At 44.9% G+C, this 15451-nt stretch overlaps 1 protein-coding gene across 1 annotated transcript in view; it reads left to right on the top strand.

Moving 5' to 3' along the window:
* Window positions 1-15451, top strand: part of LOC126272251 (monocarboxylate transporter 9) — a 627258-nt gene that overhangs the window by 375688 nt on the left and 236119 nt on the right. The window lies entirely within an intron of this gene.

The raw sequence follows: 15451 nt of genomic DNA, 5'->3' as shown, positions 1-15451 counted from the left end.
TAAGAAATAAGGTGACCTTCTTTTTCTAACAAGTAATTTTATAGAAATTTTTGTCTTACTTTAATTTTTCACCAGGCATTCGATAAAGCTTTAAATTCTCGATCATACACCATATGATTTTGTATGAGGCAGCGCATAATTCTGGTTTGTCACATCCATTGTTTTGCACAACCAAAGATTAATTAATGATTTTGAGCATGGAGATAATTTTACCTCTGCGATTTTGAGCCATGGATGAGTAAAATGTATAACGTACAAACAACGAAACGACAGTTAATAGAATAGGTTCTTTATTTATGTCCAAATGCAGCGCTTGAAGCAAAACGTGTTTCTACGAAACACAGTTTCATCTACAAATGCGTGATGTTTCGCAAGTAAAGCTCGAACGATGAAAGGTTTTTGCAAATGTTTCTTATAACTACGATTAGAATATATTCTTATTGTTAGCTGTGCCAGTTCAAACCATCACGTGCGATTCACGTAAAATCGCATTTTACTTGAATTTTATGTGCAACTTCAGGCCGCTATATCGCGGCAAAGCATAAATCTCTCACAAAACAACAGGACGATCATTAATTCCATATATTTGTCTATTTTCTTACAAAATTTGAACAGATTCACTCAAATCTAAAAGATAAAAGTGGTGTGCATAAAACAAACCGCAAGAAACGTGTTTTTGCACTTAAAGTCCGAATGAGGCTATATATTTGGAAGCGAATTTTCAGTTTTATCGTAGGAATGCATTTTTTTCATTGATTTGATTCACTTTAAACCGATTACGCTCATTCAGTACACGTAAGTACGAATTTTACTTGTTATATTCAGCTCGACTTTAAACCATCGTATCTCGACAACGGACACAGATAAAAATTTCCTTTTGACTTTATCCATTTATCTAACGTCGTGCAGAGTTTTAACTGATTCGTACAATTTACAGTATAGAAGTGGAGTGCTTCAAAAACATCCCAGAAAAACGTGTTCTTTTTATGCGCGTGAAATCCAAACGAAGCGAGGTTTCTTCAGACGGGTAAAACGTATCTTCGGCCAACACGTGATGCACTGGTGGACCGAGTTTGAACCATCAGTCTTGCTCAAGTTCGGAGATATTTAAAGGTGACTATTTTTGCACATAAAATCCAAACGGTGCACGTGTAAATGGTGCGATTAGCTGAGCATTAATTTCGGCCCAGGTAAGCTCTTTGCAAAAGAAATTAATCGCACTATTTGCCTGGGCGCCAGCTCCGGTTCCTCGCTCAAACCATGCTTAATACACTGTAACATTGCTACCTTAAGACAGATGTTCGAATGACTATACAAATGGCCGCTGCTCCAGGCTAAACGAAAAATCTTTTTACTTTCTGGTCCTAACACAAATTGGAAGCGAGCACCAAGTCGCTTCCAAACTGCCATTCTGCGAGCGGCTTTTTTATATTACAGCGCTTCCGCTCTGTAATGGCAAAATACGGCTGAGAATCGCGGCCCGTACTTTGAAGACCACTGTTCTAGAATCTGGTACTACACGGTTATGAAATTGTCTACCGTATAATCTGCAAAACAGCAGAGTTTCCATTACAAGTCACGTACCGTAGTCTATATAGACAAACTCGGCATTTGAAAATACGTGCCGCAATTATAAATGGTACTTTACAACTGGCCAACAAATTACAATTTGAATAATTCCATTTTACTTCTATGAAGAGGGTATTAAAAAACTGGTACAACGTTATGACAAGTGCCTCAATATTGACGGAAATTATGTAGAAAAGTAGATTAAGGTACGGGCTTTCATGTAAAAATAATATTATTGAGATATCTTCGCACGTCCTTTTTTTAAAAATTTCAAAACGGTGGTTAAGTTGTGCTCCGGTCCGTGGCCATTTTTATGCGGCACGCACAGAAAGGAACAGAAGAGGCCAGTGTAGCTCAGGCGGGACTACCAACAGTCGTGGATGCCAGAATGCTGGCGCCGTCTCAGCAGCCAATGGGTTTTAGTGAAACATTTAGCGTCGACGCAGATATTACAGATTAGGAAAACTAAACATTACTTTCTGACAATCTTTGTTATTTAATGAAACAACGCACTGCAGATCGGTTATCGTGTCAACGAAGGAATTATCTGAATAAGACAGGAATCGATAAATTTTATGTACATGCTGCAAACAGTTATTCGGCTTGGCAGCGATTGATTTTGGACGTCCTCCTGAGGGATATCGTGCCAAATTCTGTCCAATTGGCGTGTCTCATCGTCAAGATGTCAGCCTCCGGTAGCTGAGTGGTCAGCATAACAGAATGTCAATCCTAAGGGTCCGGGTTCTATTCGCGGCTGGGTCGGAGATTTTCTCAGCTCCGGAACTGGGTGTTGTGTTGTCCTAATCATCATCATTTAATTCCCATCGACACGCAAGTCGCCGAAGTGGCGTCAAGTCGAAAGACTTGCACTCGGCGAACGGTCTACCCTACGGGAGGCCCTAGCTACAAGACATTATTGAAATGATAATTAAATGGACAACCTAGCTGCAAACAGGCGTCGATGTAGTTCATTAGGAACATGTTGAAAATGTGTGCCCCGACCGGGACTCGAACCCGGGATCTCCTGCTTACATGGCAGACGCCCTACTACATCAACGGTCTACCCTACGGGAGGCCCTAGCTACAAGACATTATTGAAATGATAATTAAATGGACAACCTAGCTGCAAACAGGCGTTGATGTAGTTCATTAGGAACATGTTGAAAATGTGTGCCCCGATCGGGACTCGAACCCGGGATCTCCTGCTTACATGGCAGACGCCCTACTACATCAACGCCTGTTTGCAGCTAGGGTGTCCATTTAATTATTATTTCATTTCTAGCAAACCTGCATGGTCATCTATGGTAACTGTTCTTTCGGGAACAGATACTATCGTCTTGTATAGATAAGACATTATTATTATTATTATTGTCAAGATCCCGAGTTTACTCGAGGCCCCTGCCGATAGTGCTCAAAACGTTCTTAGTTGGGGAGACGTTCGGCTAACTCGCTCGCCAAGGTAGGTTTGGAAAGCACGAAGCAAGACCGTGTACGGGCGGGCGTTGTCTTGCTGAAATATAACCCCAGGATGGCTTGCCATGAACGACAACAAAACCTAGTGTAGAATATTGTCGACGTACCGCTGTGTTTACAAGGGTGCGGCAGAAGACAACCAGAGGGGTCCTGCTATGAAATGGCATCCGAGATCATTAATCGTGGTTGTTGAGCCGTATGGCGAAAGACAGTAAGGTTGGTATCCCACCACGGTCCGGGGCTTCTCCAGACACGTCTTCACTGATCATCGCAGCCTGGAAACTCATTGACTGGAGTGGAATTGTCTTCAGTAATAAGTCCCGCTTCGAAATGAGTAGCTTGAACTGAATAGCTCAGTCGGTAGAGCGCTCGGCCGCCAAATGCAGAGGTCCCCATTTCGAATCAGGGTCCAGCACACAGCTTTAATCTGCCAGGAAGTTGCATATCAGCGCACACTCCGTTCTAGAGTGAAAATTTCATCCAGGAAAAATCCCCCAGGCTGTGGCTAAACCATGTCTGCGCAATGTCCTTTCTTCCAGGAGTGCTAGTCTAGCAGGTTCGCGTGAGATCTTCTGTGAAACTTGGAAGGTAGGAGACGAGGTACTGGCGGAAGTAAATCTGTGAGGACTGGTTGAGAGTCGTGGATAGTTCAGTCGGCAGAGCACTTGCCCGTGAAAGGCAAAGATCCCGAGTTCGAGTCTCGCCGGCACGGTAGCTCAGCATGTTAGGCCAGAGAGACGGTGGCCCTTTGTAATTAAAAAAAAAAAAATAGCGATCGACCTGAACGGATGTCATGTGACGACCGCCCAGACCAAACGCAACGAACAACACTGAACAAAATAAATAAAAATAATAGTCTCGGTCCGGCACACACTTGTAATCTACCAGGCAGTTTCACTTGAGTGTTACTCATTTGTCTGGAGACCCACCAGGTTAGCCGAGAGCGCTAATGCGCTGCTTCCTGGACTCGAGTACGCGCGCCGGCCCCGGTTCGAATCCGCCCGGCACTTTAACGACGTGGGCCATTGTGCCGGCCAGTCTGGATGTGATTTTTAGGCGGTTTTCCATATCCCACTAGATGAATACCGGGCTTGTACCCCATCACGCCTCAGTTACAGGACTTGCAGATATCTGAAACATATGCACACTGTTTTATGGTTTACACTAGATGCAGACAGATGGGGTACGCTGATTCCACCCAGTGGGGTGGGGGGGGGGGGGTATGGGGTGGCGGCAGGAGGGGCATCCAGCCACCCCTTTACATTAACCATGCCAAATCCGATTCTAACAATGTCGACATTGCGGAAACTGTGGGGCAAGGCACAAGTGAAAGAAAGACGAAGAAAGGGCCTGTACCAGACGGATCAAGGAAATAGTTCATTTAGCAAACGCCAAAGCGCCACGAAAATGATCAAGCAGCTCCAGTGGCAGATGCTACAAGACAGACTTTCTGCATCACGATGTGTTTCATGGGTAACATTCTGAGAACGTACCTTCCTATAAGAATCAATATATATATTGCTTTCCCCTATGTAAATCTTGCGAAAACACCATGAGGAGATGCCCACAGCTCGTGGTCGTGCGGTAGCGTTCTCGCTTCCCGCGCCCGGGTTCCCGGGTTCGATTACCGGCGGGGTCAGGGATTTTTTCTGCCTCGTGATGGCTGGGTGTTGTGTGTTGTCCTTAGGTTAGTTAGGTTTAAGTAGTTCTAAGTTCTAGGGGACTGGTGACCATAGGTATTAAGTCCCATAGTGCTCGGAACCATTTTTGAACCATGAGGAGAAAACGGAGAAAACTTGTTCTTCCCGCGTACCACATGCGACTGGAACAGGGGAGGGTGGAAGTGATACTGGTACAAAAAGTACCCCCCCCCCCCCCCCATCTCACGCCATAAGTTGGGTTGTGGAGATTAGATGTAGCTTAGTTGTAAAAAAAATCGCGTTTCAGCACTTGCAACAGTGCAAACATCAATAATAACAGCTAAAGACTAATCTTACTTTTACATAGAGCAGCGACATGAATCGTACTCCCGCGTAACAGCGTTTGGTAGCATCTTCCGCTTGCGGCCCTTGTGTTTCGACTTGGCGCACACATCGTAAGGCAGCGTGACGTCACAGCGTAATTGCTAACGTGGACGACGCGTGTTTACCGACTGCCGGCCCACCGGGTACTCCTCGTTACGACGGACTGCCTTAAGTGGCCCATTACTGTCAACTTTCGGTGCCGTTCTTTGCTGGTCACTGACCTGGAAACGAATGCCCACTCTCTTTCCGCTATCGCTCACAAGCTCCCTACACTCAATTTACCAGTTCTTTGCTGCAGGTGAAACTAACCAACTAATAAGGTGTTGAGGTAATTATGATATTAAGGCAATTAAGACACCCAATAGTAAAAACAAGACCCACGTCACGGAAACACGATATGACATATCACGGTTTCCTAGAACACGTTGGGATCAACCTAATGATTATTGTTTAGTTGTCCGCCTCTACTGATGAGTGATCAGCGTGACGGAATGCCATACAAAGGGGCCCGTGTTCGATTCCCGGCTGGATCGGAGATTTTCTCCGCTCAGGGACTGGGTGTGGTGTTGTCTTCATCATCATCATCATCGTCATCATCATCATCATCATCATCATCATCCCCGTGGACACGTGAGTCGCCGAAGTGGGGTCAACTAAAAATACTTGCAGCAGGCGACCGGTCTACCCGACGGGAGTCCCTACCCACACATTTCATTTCATTGTTTAGTTGGCCAAAAACGAGCACCCATCAGTATATTCTCAAGTCCACAACTGCCATGGATTTGCGTATATATTCGTTGTTGGTTGTTCCGGGTTGCACGCTCCTTCTAATGATATTACGTGCCTGTTGAGTATCGTCTTCGTTGTGCGACTAGATGCATGATTTCCTGCCAGAAAAGTCACAGTTCGCAGTAATTGACGGAAAGTCATCGAATAAACAGAACTGATACTTGTCTTTAGCCAAGGAAGTACGGGGGTGGTTTGAAAAGTTCTCGGAACGGAATGGAAAAAAGTACTTACATCACTGAAACTTATTTTATTTTTCAATGTAGTCTCCTTGTAGATTAATGCAGTTGGTCCAACGAGATTCCCATCTCGAAAATGAGTTTCCCCCAGACCTGCAAAACATTGGTCACCTCCGGCTATCAATTCTTCGTTTGAAGTGAATCTTCGTCCACCAAGAAGAATTTTCAGTTTTTGGAACAGATGGAAGTCTGCCGGAGCCGTATCAGGTGAATAAGGCGGGCGTGGCAACAATTCATAGCCGTCCGCTGAGGCCGAGCGGTTCTAGGCGCTTCACTCTGGAACCGCGCCGCTACTACGGTCGCATGTTCGAATCAAGCCTCGGGAATGGATGTGTGTGATTTCCTTAGGTTAGTTCGGTTTAAGAAGTTCTAAGTCTAGGGGACTGATGACCTCAGATGTTAAGTCCCATAGTGCTCAGAGCCATTTGAACTAATTTTTTTGACGGCGACGGCACATGTGTGCGGGTGCGCATTGTCTTGATGGAAGATGACTTTCTTCCTTGCTAAACCTGGCCTTTTTTCTCATATCTTTTGTTGCAATTTGTCCAGGAGGTTAGTATAGTATTCTCCAGAAATTGTTTGCCCAGTAGGGAGATAATCTAGAAACAGAATCCCCTTCGCATTCCAGAACAGCAATTAGCTTTGCTTTCTTTGGTGGCGGAGAATTGGCATGTTCACACTACTTTGACTATTGTTTTGTCTCTGGGGTATAGTAGTGCACCCAAGTTCGTTCCATCTGTGGTCACAAAACGGTGCAGAAAATCTTGTTCGTTTCTCCTAAAATGGGCCAAACATTGTTCCGACATGTTCATTCTCATGCGTTGTTGATCCAGCGTCAAGAATCGCGGCACCCATCTTTCAGATAATTTTTTTCATTTCTAATCCTTCTGTTAAAATTTGGTATACCCTTTCAGATGACATCTGGCAACCGTGAGCAATTTCATGCACTTTCAATTGGCAATCCTCCATGACCATTGTGTGCACTTTTACTATGATTGAAGTAGTGGCGCATCTTGGCCGACCACTGCGCGGATCATTTTTAAACTCTCCTGACCAAATTTAAATTCATTTGTCCACTTGGCAACAGTTGAATATGCAGGAGCAGAGTTTCCACGATGTATTCTGGAAATCAGCATGAATGTCCTTTGCTTTCAAATATTTCTTTAGGAAGTACTTAATCACTGCTCGAATCTCTATTTTTTCCATCTTGGCAAATCACTGTGCGGGAGCAACAACAGAGCCACGTCACCGACACAGCTCTCTTCCGAGAGCACCGATGTGGCATATGTGTACAGGCAACAGTCCGCTGAATATCACGTGAACAACTCGTTGCGCTAGCGCTGATTTCTCGTAGTGATTCCGAGAACTTTTCAAACCATACTCGTTTTATAGGCCCTCTGCTGTTCCTAATCTACATAAATAATTTAGAAGATAGTCTGAGCAGCCCCTTTAGATTGTTTGCAGATGAAGCTGCCATTTACCGTCAAGTAAGGTCATCAGAAGAGCGAACTAATTCAAAAATGATTTAGAAAAAACGTCTTCATAATGCGGAATTTGGCAGTTGACTCTAAATAATGAGGAATGCTGTCATTCATATGAGTACTAAAAGGGTTGAGTTGGGGGTTGGGTTGTTTGAGGAAGGAGACCAGATAGCAAGATCATCGGTCTCATCGGATTAGGGAAGGACGCGGAAGGAAGGCGGCCGTGCCTGGCATTTGCCTGGGGCGATTTAGGGAAATCACGGAAAACCTAAATCAGGATGGCCGGACGCGGGATTGAACCGTCGCCCTCCCGAATGCGAGTCCAGTGTCTAACCACTGGGCCACCTCGCTCGGCACTAAAAGGAATTCGTTAAATTTTGGCTGCACGATTAATCACATAACTCTACATTATGTCAATTAAACTAAGCTACAATTACAATCAACTGTCTGCCCCCGGTAGCTGAGTGGTCAGCGCGACAGAATGTCAATTCTAAGGGCGCTGGTTCGATCCCGGGTGGGTGGGAGATTTTCTCCGTTCAGGGACTGGGTGTTGTGTTGTCCTAATCATCATCATTTCATCCCCATCGACGAGCAAGTCGTCTAAGTGGGGTCAAATCGAAAGGCTTGCACCTGACGAACGGTCACACGACTTTTATTTGTTAATACGATCAACATAAATCGGAACAACTGCATAAAAAAATGTGGTGGGAAAGGCGATCCAGAGTCTGCGTTTTACTGAAAGAACACGTAGAAGATGCAACTGGTCAACTGACGACAATAGGTCGTCCTCTTTTGGAACACTGTAGTTGGGTATAGGATCCGTACCACATGGGATTGACATGAGATATCGTAAAAGTGCAGAGAAGGGTAGCTTGTTTTTTTAATATCGCGAAGTGCGGGAGAGAGTGTCACAGATATCATACGCGAATTGGCATGACAACCACTAAAATAAAGGTATTTTACGTTTCGGCGAAATCTTTTCATGTAATTTCAATCAGCAGCTTTCTCCGCTGAATGCGGAAATAGTTTGTTGACGCCGACCTATATAGGGAGAAATGATCACAGTAATAAAAAAGAGAAATTAGAGCTTGCACGGAAAGATTTAAGACTACATTTTTTTCCCCATGCGCTCTTGAAGAGCGGGACGGTAGATTAATTTGTGAAAGTGATTCTATGAATTCTCTGTCAGGTACTTACGTGTGAATTGCAGAGCAGTCTCGTATAATTAGAGGTTACACGTCCCTTCGGTGAAACCGTATGCTACTGTCCATCACAGCCACAATTGGTTTACGAATTAGACCTGTTAACTGTCAGCATAGCAGTCCGATTTAAAAATTCATCTGATAATTGTATGACTGATAATGGCAAAAGTATGTAAAAGCATAGGTATGCTGAATTACAGGTCATTTTCATCTCTTATCATTTAATATCGCGGAACTTGGAACGCAGCAAAAGCGTTTTGTAATATCCTCAGTATTAGAGGACGAAATGTTTGTCCCTACAGTTTCTTCGTCGTCTCCATGTCCTGTCAGTCTCTCTCGCCGTTTACCATCTCATGAAGTCTTCCATATGCTCCTCAATATTTACATACAGCGATAGAACATCAGTTTTATAAATTATTGCTTCAGTCTAGCAGTCAGAACCCCTGTAATTAATTAAGTAAGAGGGACAGAAACCACGCAGCGTACATTCATGAAATAGATATCATAAAGCGACAGCTGTCAGAGTGATACAGACTTGGGCTATTAGTAGCAGTTCCCCTGGACAATGAGAGCTTCAATTATTTGTTCTCCATCAGCGACAAATAATCTAGTACCACTGCCCGTCACCCATTCAGTTGTCCGCCGCTGGTGGCTGAGTAGTGATCAGCGTGTTCGGTCAGAGAGCTGGTTGGCCTCTGTAATAAAAAGCTGAACTGAAGGATCAAGAAACGAACTGTAACGGATGTTATTTGACGTCCGCAACGACCAAACACAACGATCAACAACAAACAAAACGCAAAAAATAAAAAATAAATAAATAAAAGTGGTCAGTGCGACAGAATGTCAATCCTAAAGGGCCCGGGTTCGATTCCCGGCTGGGTCGGAGATTTTCTCCGCTCAGGAACTGGGTGTTGTGTTGCCCTAATCATCATCATTTCATCTCCCTCGTCGCGCAAGTCACCGAAGTGGCGTCAAATCGAAAGACTTGCATCCAGCGAACGATCTACCCGACCCTAGACATTTTTTTTTTTTTTTTTGCCGATTCAATCAGTGAAAGCCAACAGCTTTCTTCATTCATTTTTTCTTAAAGTGATGTCTCTCTACTGGTTTGATATCTTTCTCCATCTCTTCCTGATTTGTTTTGATCGCTTCATCTCTTCACATACACTACACACGATGTACACCATGCCTATTTGACATAGTCTTGTCATTATCTGTCCCTACAATTTTTGAGTTCCTCTCTCGCAACAGTCAAGTTGACTGTCTCTGAATGCCGCATAAGTTGTGCCAGAGACGTAGACCATCGTCTGGAAGACGTCTTCTCCAGGCTTCTTTCCTGACTCACCCTTTCTAGCGACTCTACTTTTACAACTTTATCTGTCCAATCAATCTGTCTTCCGTAGTACAACATTTCAAATGTTTTCAGTTTCTCCTCAGTCCGGTTTCCCACAGGATAGTGTTACACTTTCGGTCATCACAAACCTCCACTGTTGTATGGGAGTTATGGTATGTAAGCGCCCCAGGGAAATTGCTTCCCAGGGCTAATAAGCCACCAAAGTTTCCGGCATGCTCTGCTTACGTAATCTTAAAGTTAGAAAGTTTCGTGCAAGCCATCAGTGAAGTGACTTTTTTTATTTTATGTCCGATACTGGAAAGGCGGGCCTCTGTTACAGAACTCTGGTTTCTTTTCAGGTACAGGACAAGGAAACAAGGAGTTTGGCTATCGAGACAATGTGATAAGGGATGACAGTGTGGGTGTTAGCCTTTTAAACAAGGAAAAGATCTCGGGAAATCTTTGCCCTCTAACATTTCTGCTCGCTCAAAAACATGTAAGCCTAAATATGTCAGTATGTGTCATACATAGCTTTCCGAGCGTAGTGGGCAGTACATGTAGTTATGAGTAGTATGGGCGAGATGTATTAGCTTTAAACTCGTAGATTCCAAAACCGAACAGCGTGTACTTCCAAATACGCTACTTTTCTGGATTTTTAAAAACGTTACAACTAGGTAATATTTGTGCACTCTGGGCAATTTCTGCCTTTCTGTGCTCAGCTGGGCAACAATTATTTTTCTTATCACTAAAACTTAACCACTTAGATTAGATAGCTTAGACTAATGCTTGTTTTACTTGATTAGTGTCCCTTTCCTCGTAATCTTTCATTAAATCGAAAATATATAGAGAAAACACATTAGAAAGCTACTGCTAAGTTTTTAGAAAAGGCAATTCCTTTTTCGATCATGGCTTATATGCGACCACTCTCGTCTATTTCACGATCGGGTGATTGAGACCTTGTGCCATTTTCAACTGTTACGTCTATTGTCTTAATTATACAAACTCACACCATATGGGTACTTACGAATGTGCGTCTGCCATTTAATATGTAACCGCCGTCGCAGTGGATACGATCGAAATAAACTTTTCATACTCCTCAACGATTTAACAGAAGTACGCCAACACAAAGACTCGTAATATTTCGCACAGAACATTGATGTACACGAGTGGATTCGACACAGCGTGGCTCCATCTATACTGCTTTAGGAGAGAGTGAACCACACAGGGGAGGGGGGTGGAAGGAGGAGAGGGGGGAGGAGGAAACGAACTCAAACTTCTCGGATTGAGAGGGTATATGTTGTTATTTCTGTGACTACAAAATCCAGTCAACTTTCCAAATAAATTGGGAGTTCAAATGTTCAAATGTGTGTGAAATCTTATGGGACTTAACTGCTAAGGTCATCAGTCCCTAAGCTTACACACTACTTAACCTAAATTATCCTAAGGACAAACACACACACCCATGCCCGAAGGAGGATTCGAACCTCCGTCAGGATCAGCCGCACAATCCATGAATGCAGAGCCTCAGACCGCTCGGCTAATCCCGCGCTGCAAATTGGGAGTCAGAGCCCACTTATCAGTACGACTTCACACTCTCTCTAACCTGGATGCATGCAATCAGTGGTTCAGAAAGGTGTCATAAAACCGTTGTATCCCTTCCTGAGGAAAATTGGCCCAGAGCTGTTGTAATTGGTCCTTAATATCCTGGATGACGGCACGAGACGGAGTTGTAGTTCGAACTTGTTCCACACAGCATCTGTCAGGGATCGATCCAGAGATCTTACTGGTCACAGAAGTACCTCAACATTACGCAAACCGTTCATAGAGAAACGTGCCATGGCTATATAAGCATTGTCATATTGAAAAATGGCACCACGATAGTGTCGTATGGGAGGCAACACATAAGGGCAGGTGATGGCCATGACTTATAGTTGTGTCGACAGTGTTCCTTTAGGCACTGCCAACCGTGGCCTGAAATCATTTTCAATCGCTGCCCACACCATGAAGTAGGAGTAACATCGCAGTGCATCTCCAAAACACTGGAAGAATGGGAGCTCTTCCCAGGTTGTCGCCATATTCGCCAACAGTGATTATCCGGGGTGGTACAGAACTGCGATTCATCACTGAACAGAATGCCACGCCATTCATCAGCAGGTCTCGCTTGCTTGTCAAGCACCGCCCCAGAGGCATCCTTTTGTGTTTGTGGTGTTAATGGCATCCTACAATTGGGGTCCTTACTCTGGCTGCTGCTAGCCTCCGACCAAGGGTGTGGAATGACACAGAAAGCTGCAGGGAGACCATTACTCGTCCTCGGATGGAAGGCGCACACGCGAGGGATTTACAGTATGCTTGGTGAACATTATAGCGATCCTCCCTTGTGGTGGTCAGATGTGGTCGACTTTATCCTTGATGACGTGTATGCCTATCGTCACCTAGCCATGCAATCCTACACTGGGCCACTGTTACATCCAAATGCCGCACAGTTCCAGATATTACACGATTCGCCGACCGGAGTGGCCGAGCGGTTCTAGGCGCTACAGTCTGGAACCGCGTGACCGCTACGGTCGCAGGTTCGAATCCTGCATCGGGCATCGATGTGTGTGATGTCCTCAGGTTAGCACGAGCAGTTCGACGACGTTTGCAGGAGCATGGTCTATCAGCGCGGAGACCGTGGCTGCGGTTACCTTTGACGCTGCATCACAGACAGGAGCGCCTGTGATGGTGTACTCAACGACGAACCTGGGTGCACGAATGGCAAAATGTCATTTCTTCGGATGAATCCAGGTTCTGTTTACAGCATCATGATGGTCGCATCTGTGTTTGGCGACATCACGGTGAACGCATATTGGAAGCGTGTATTCGTCACCGCCATACTGGCGTATCACCCTGATTTATGGTATGGTGTGCCATTGGTTACACGTCTCGGTCACCTCTTGTTCGCATTGACGGCACTTTGAACAGTGGACGTTACATTTCAGGTGTGTTACCACCCGTGACTATACCCTTCATTCCATCCCTGCGAAACCCTACATTTCAGGAGGATAATGCACGACCGCATGTTGCAGGTCTTGTACGGGCCTTTCTGCATTCGGAAAATGTTCGACTGCTGCCGTGGCCAGCACATTCTCCAGATTTATCACCAATTGAAAACGTCTGGTCAATGGTGCCCGAGGAAGTGGCTCGTCACAATAAGCCAGTCACTACTTTTGATGAACTGTGGTATCGTGTTGAAGCTGCAGGGACAGCTATACCTGTACACTCCATCCACGCTCTGACTCAATGCCAAGGCGTATCAAGGCCGTTATTACGGCCAGATGTGGTTGTTCTGGGTACTGATTTGTCAGGATCTATGCACCCAAATTGTGTGAAAATGTAATCACATGTCAGTTCTGGTATAATATATTTGTCCAATGAATACGCGTATATCATCTTCATTTCTTCTTGGTGTAGCAATTGTAATGGCCAGAAGTGTAAGTTCTAGGGGTCTGGTGATCTCAGAAGTTAAGTCCCACAGTACTCAGAGCCATATTGCACGATTCGACCGCCCAGCCATATGAAGTCCCAAGTCTGGATGGTGCTAATAATGGGTAAAAGACAATTCCGTGTCCTGCACAGCGATCACTCAGCATCTGACACTGTCCACGGCCCTTTATATACCCTAGCACAGACAATGTGGGCATTCCCGACCAATGTTTGCTGGTAGGAGACATGGGGATTAATTCGAAGAAGAAATTTCTGAGAAAGAACTTTTTTTGGGAGAAGGGGGGGGGGGGGGGTGAGGGCAGCATTGTATGGTAGCGAATCAGGGACTGTAGAGAAAATGGAACAGGAGAGCATAGAAGTGTTTGTGATGTGGTGCTACAGAAGAATGCTGAAAATTAGGTGGTCTGGTAGGGTAAGGAATAAGGTGGTTCTCCTCAGAATTGTCGAAGAAAGGAGCATATGGAAAACCCTGACCAGAAAAAGGGACAGGATGATAGGGCATGTGTTTAAGACAACAGGTAATAACTTCTATGGTACTCTATGGAGTGCCGGCCGCAATGCCCGAGCGGTTGTAGGCGCTTCAGTCTGGAGCCGCGCGACCGCTACAGTCGCAGGTTCGAATCCTGCCTCGGGCATGATACCTTGCGAACCATGGATGAAGGGTATCAGACGGACGCCATATTCCTTGACTTCCGGAAAGCGATTGAATCGGTGCCCCACTGCAGACTCCTAACTAAGGTACCAGGATATGGGATTGGTTCCTAAATATGTGAGTGGCTCGAAGTCTTCTTAAGTAATAGAACCCAGTACGTTGTCCTCGATGGTGAGTATTAATCGGAGGTGAGGGTATCATCTGCAGTGCCCCAGGGAAGTGTGGTAGGTCCGCTGTTGTTTTCTATCTACATAAAAGATCTCTTTGATGGCGTGGATAGCAAAGTGCGGCTGTTTGCTGATGATGCTGTGGTGTACGGGAAGGTGTCGTCGTTGAGTGACTGTAGGAAGTTACAAGATGACTTGCACAGGATTTGTGATTGGCGTAAAGAATGGCAGCTAACTCTAAATATTGATAAATGTAAATTAATGCAAATGAATAGGGAAAAGAATCCCTTAATGTTTGAATACTCCATCAGTAGTGTAGCGCTTGACACAGTCACGTCGATTAAATATTTGGGCGTAACATTCAGAGCGATATGAAGTGGGTCAAGCATGTAAAGGCAGTTGTGGGGAAGGCGGATAGTCGTCTTCGGTTCATTGGTAGATTTTTGGGAAGATGTGGTTGATCTGTAAAAGAGACCGCATATAAAACACTAATACGACCTATTCTTGAGTACTGCTCGAGCGTTTGGGATCCCTATCAGGTTGGACCGAGGCAGGACATAGAAGGAATTCAGAGGCGGGCTGCTAGATTAGTTACTGGTAGGTTTGATCATAACGCGAGTGTTACTGAAATGCTTCAGGAACTCGGGTGGGAGTCTCTGGAGGAAAGGAGGCGTTCTTTTCGTGAATCGCTACTGAGGAAATTTAGAGAACTAGCATTTGAGGCTGACTGCAGTACAATTTTACTGCCGCCAACTTATATTTCGCGGAAAGACCACAAAGATAAAAGAGATTAGGGCCCGTCAGAGGCATATAGGCAGTCATTTTTCCCTCGTTCTGTTTTGGAGTGGAACAGGGAGAGAAGATGCTAGTTGTGGTACGAGGTACCCTCCGCCACGCACCGTATGGTGGATTGCGAAGTATGTATGTAGATGTAGATGTAAATGTGATATCCTTAGGTTAGTTAGGTTTAAGTAGTTGTAAGTTCTAGTGGACTGATGTCCTCAGATGTTAAGTCCCATAGTGCTCAGAACCATTTGAACCA

Source organism: Schistocerca gregaria, chromosome 5 (genome assembly GCF_023897955.1).
Source record: "Schistocerca gregaria isolate iqSchGreg1 chromosome 5, iqSchGreg1.2, whole genome shotgun sequence".
In the NCBI taxonomy this organism is placed as follows: domain Eukaryota; kingdom Metazoa; phylum Arthropoda; class Insecta; order Orthoptera; family Acrididae; genus Schistocerca; species Schistocerca gregaria.
This window is presented reverse-complemented; position numbering and strand designations above follow the sequence as displayed.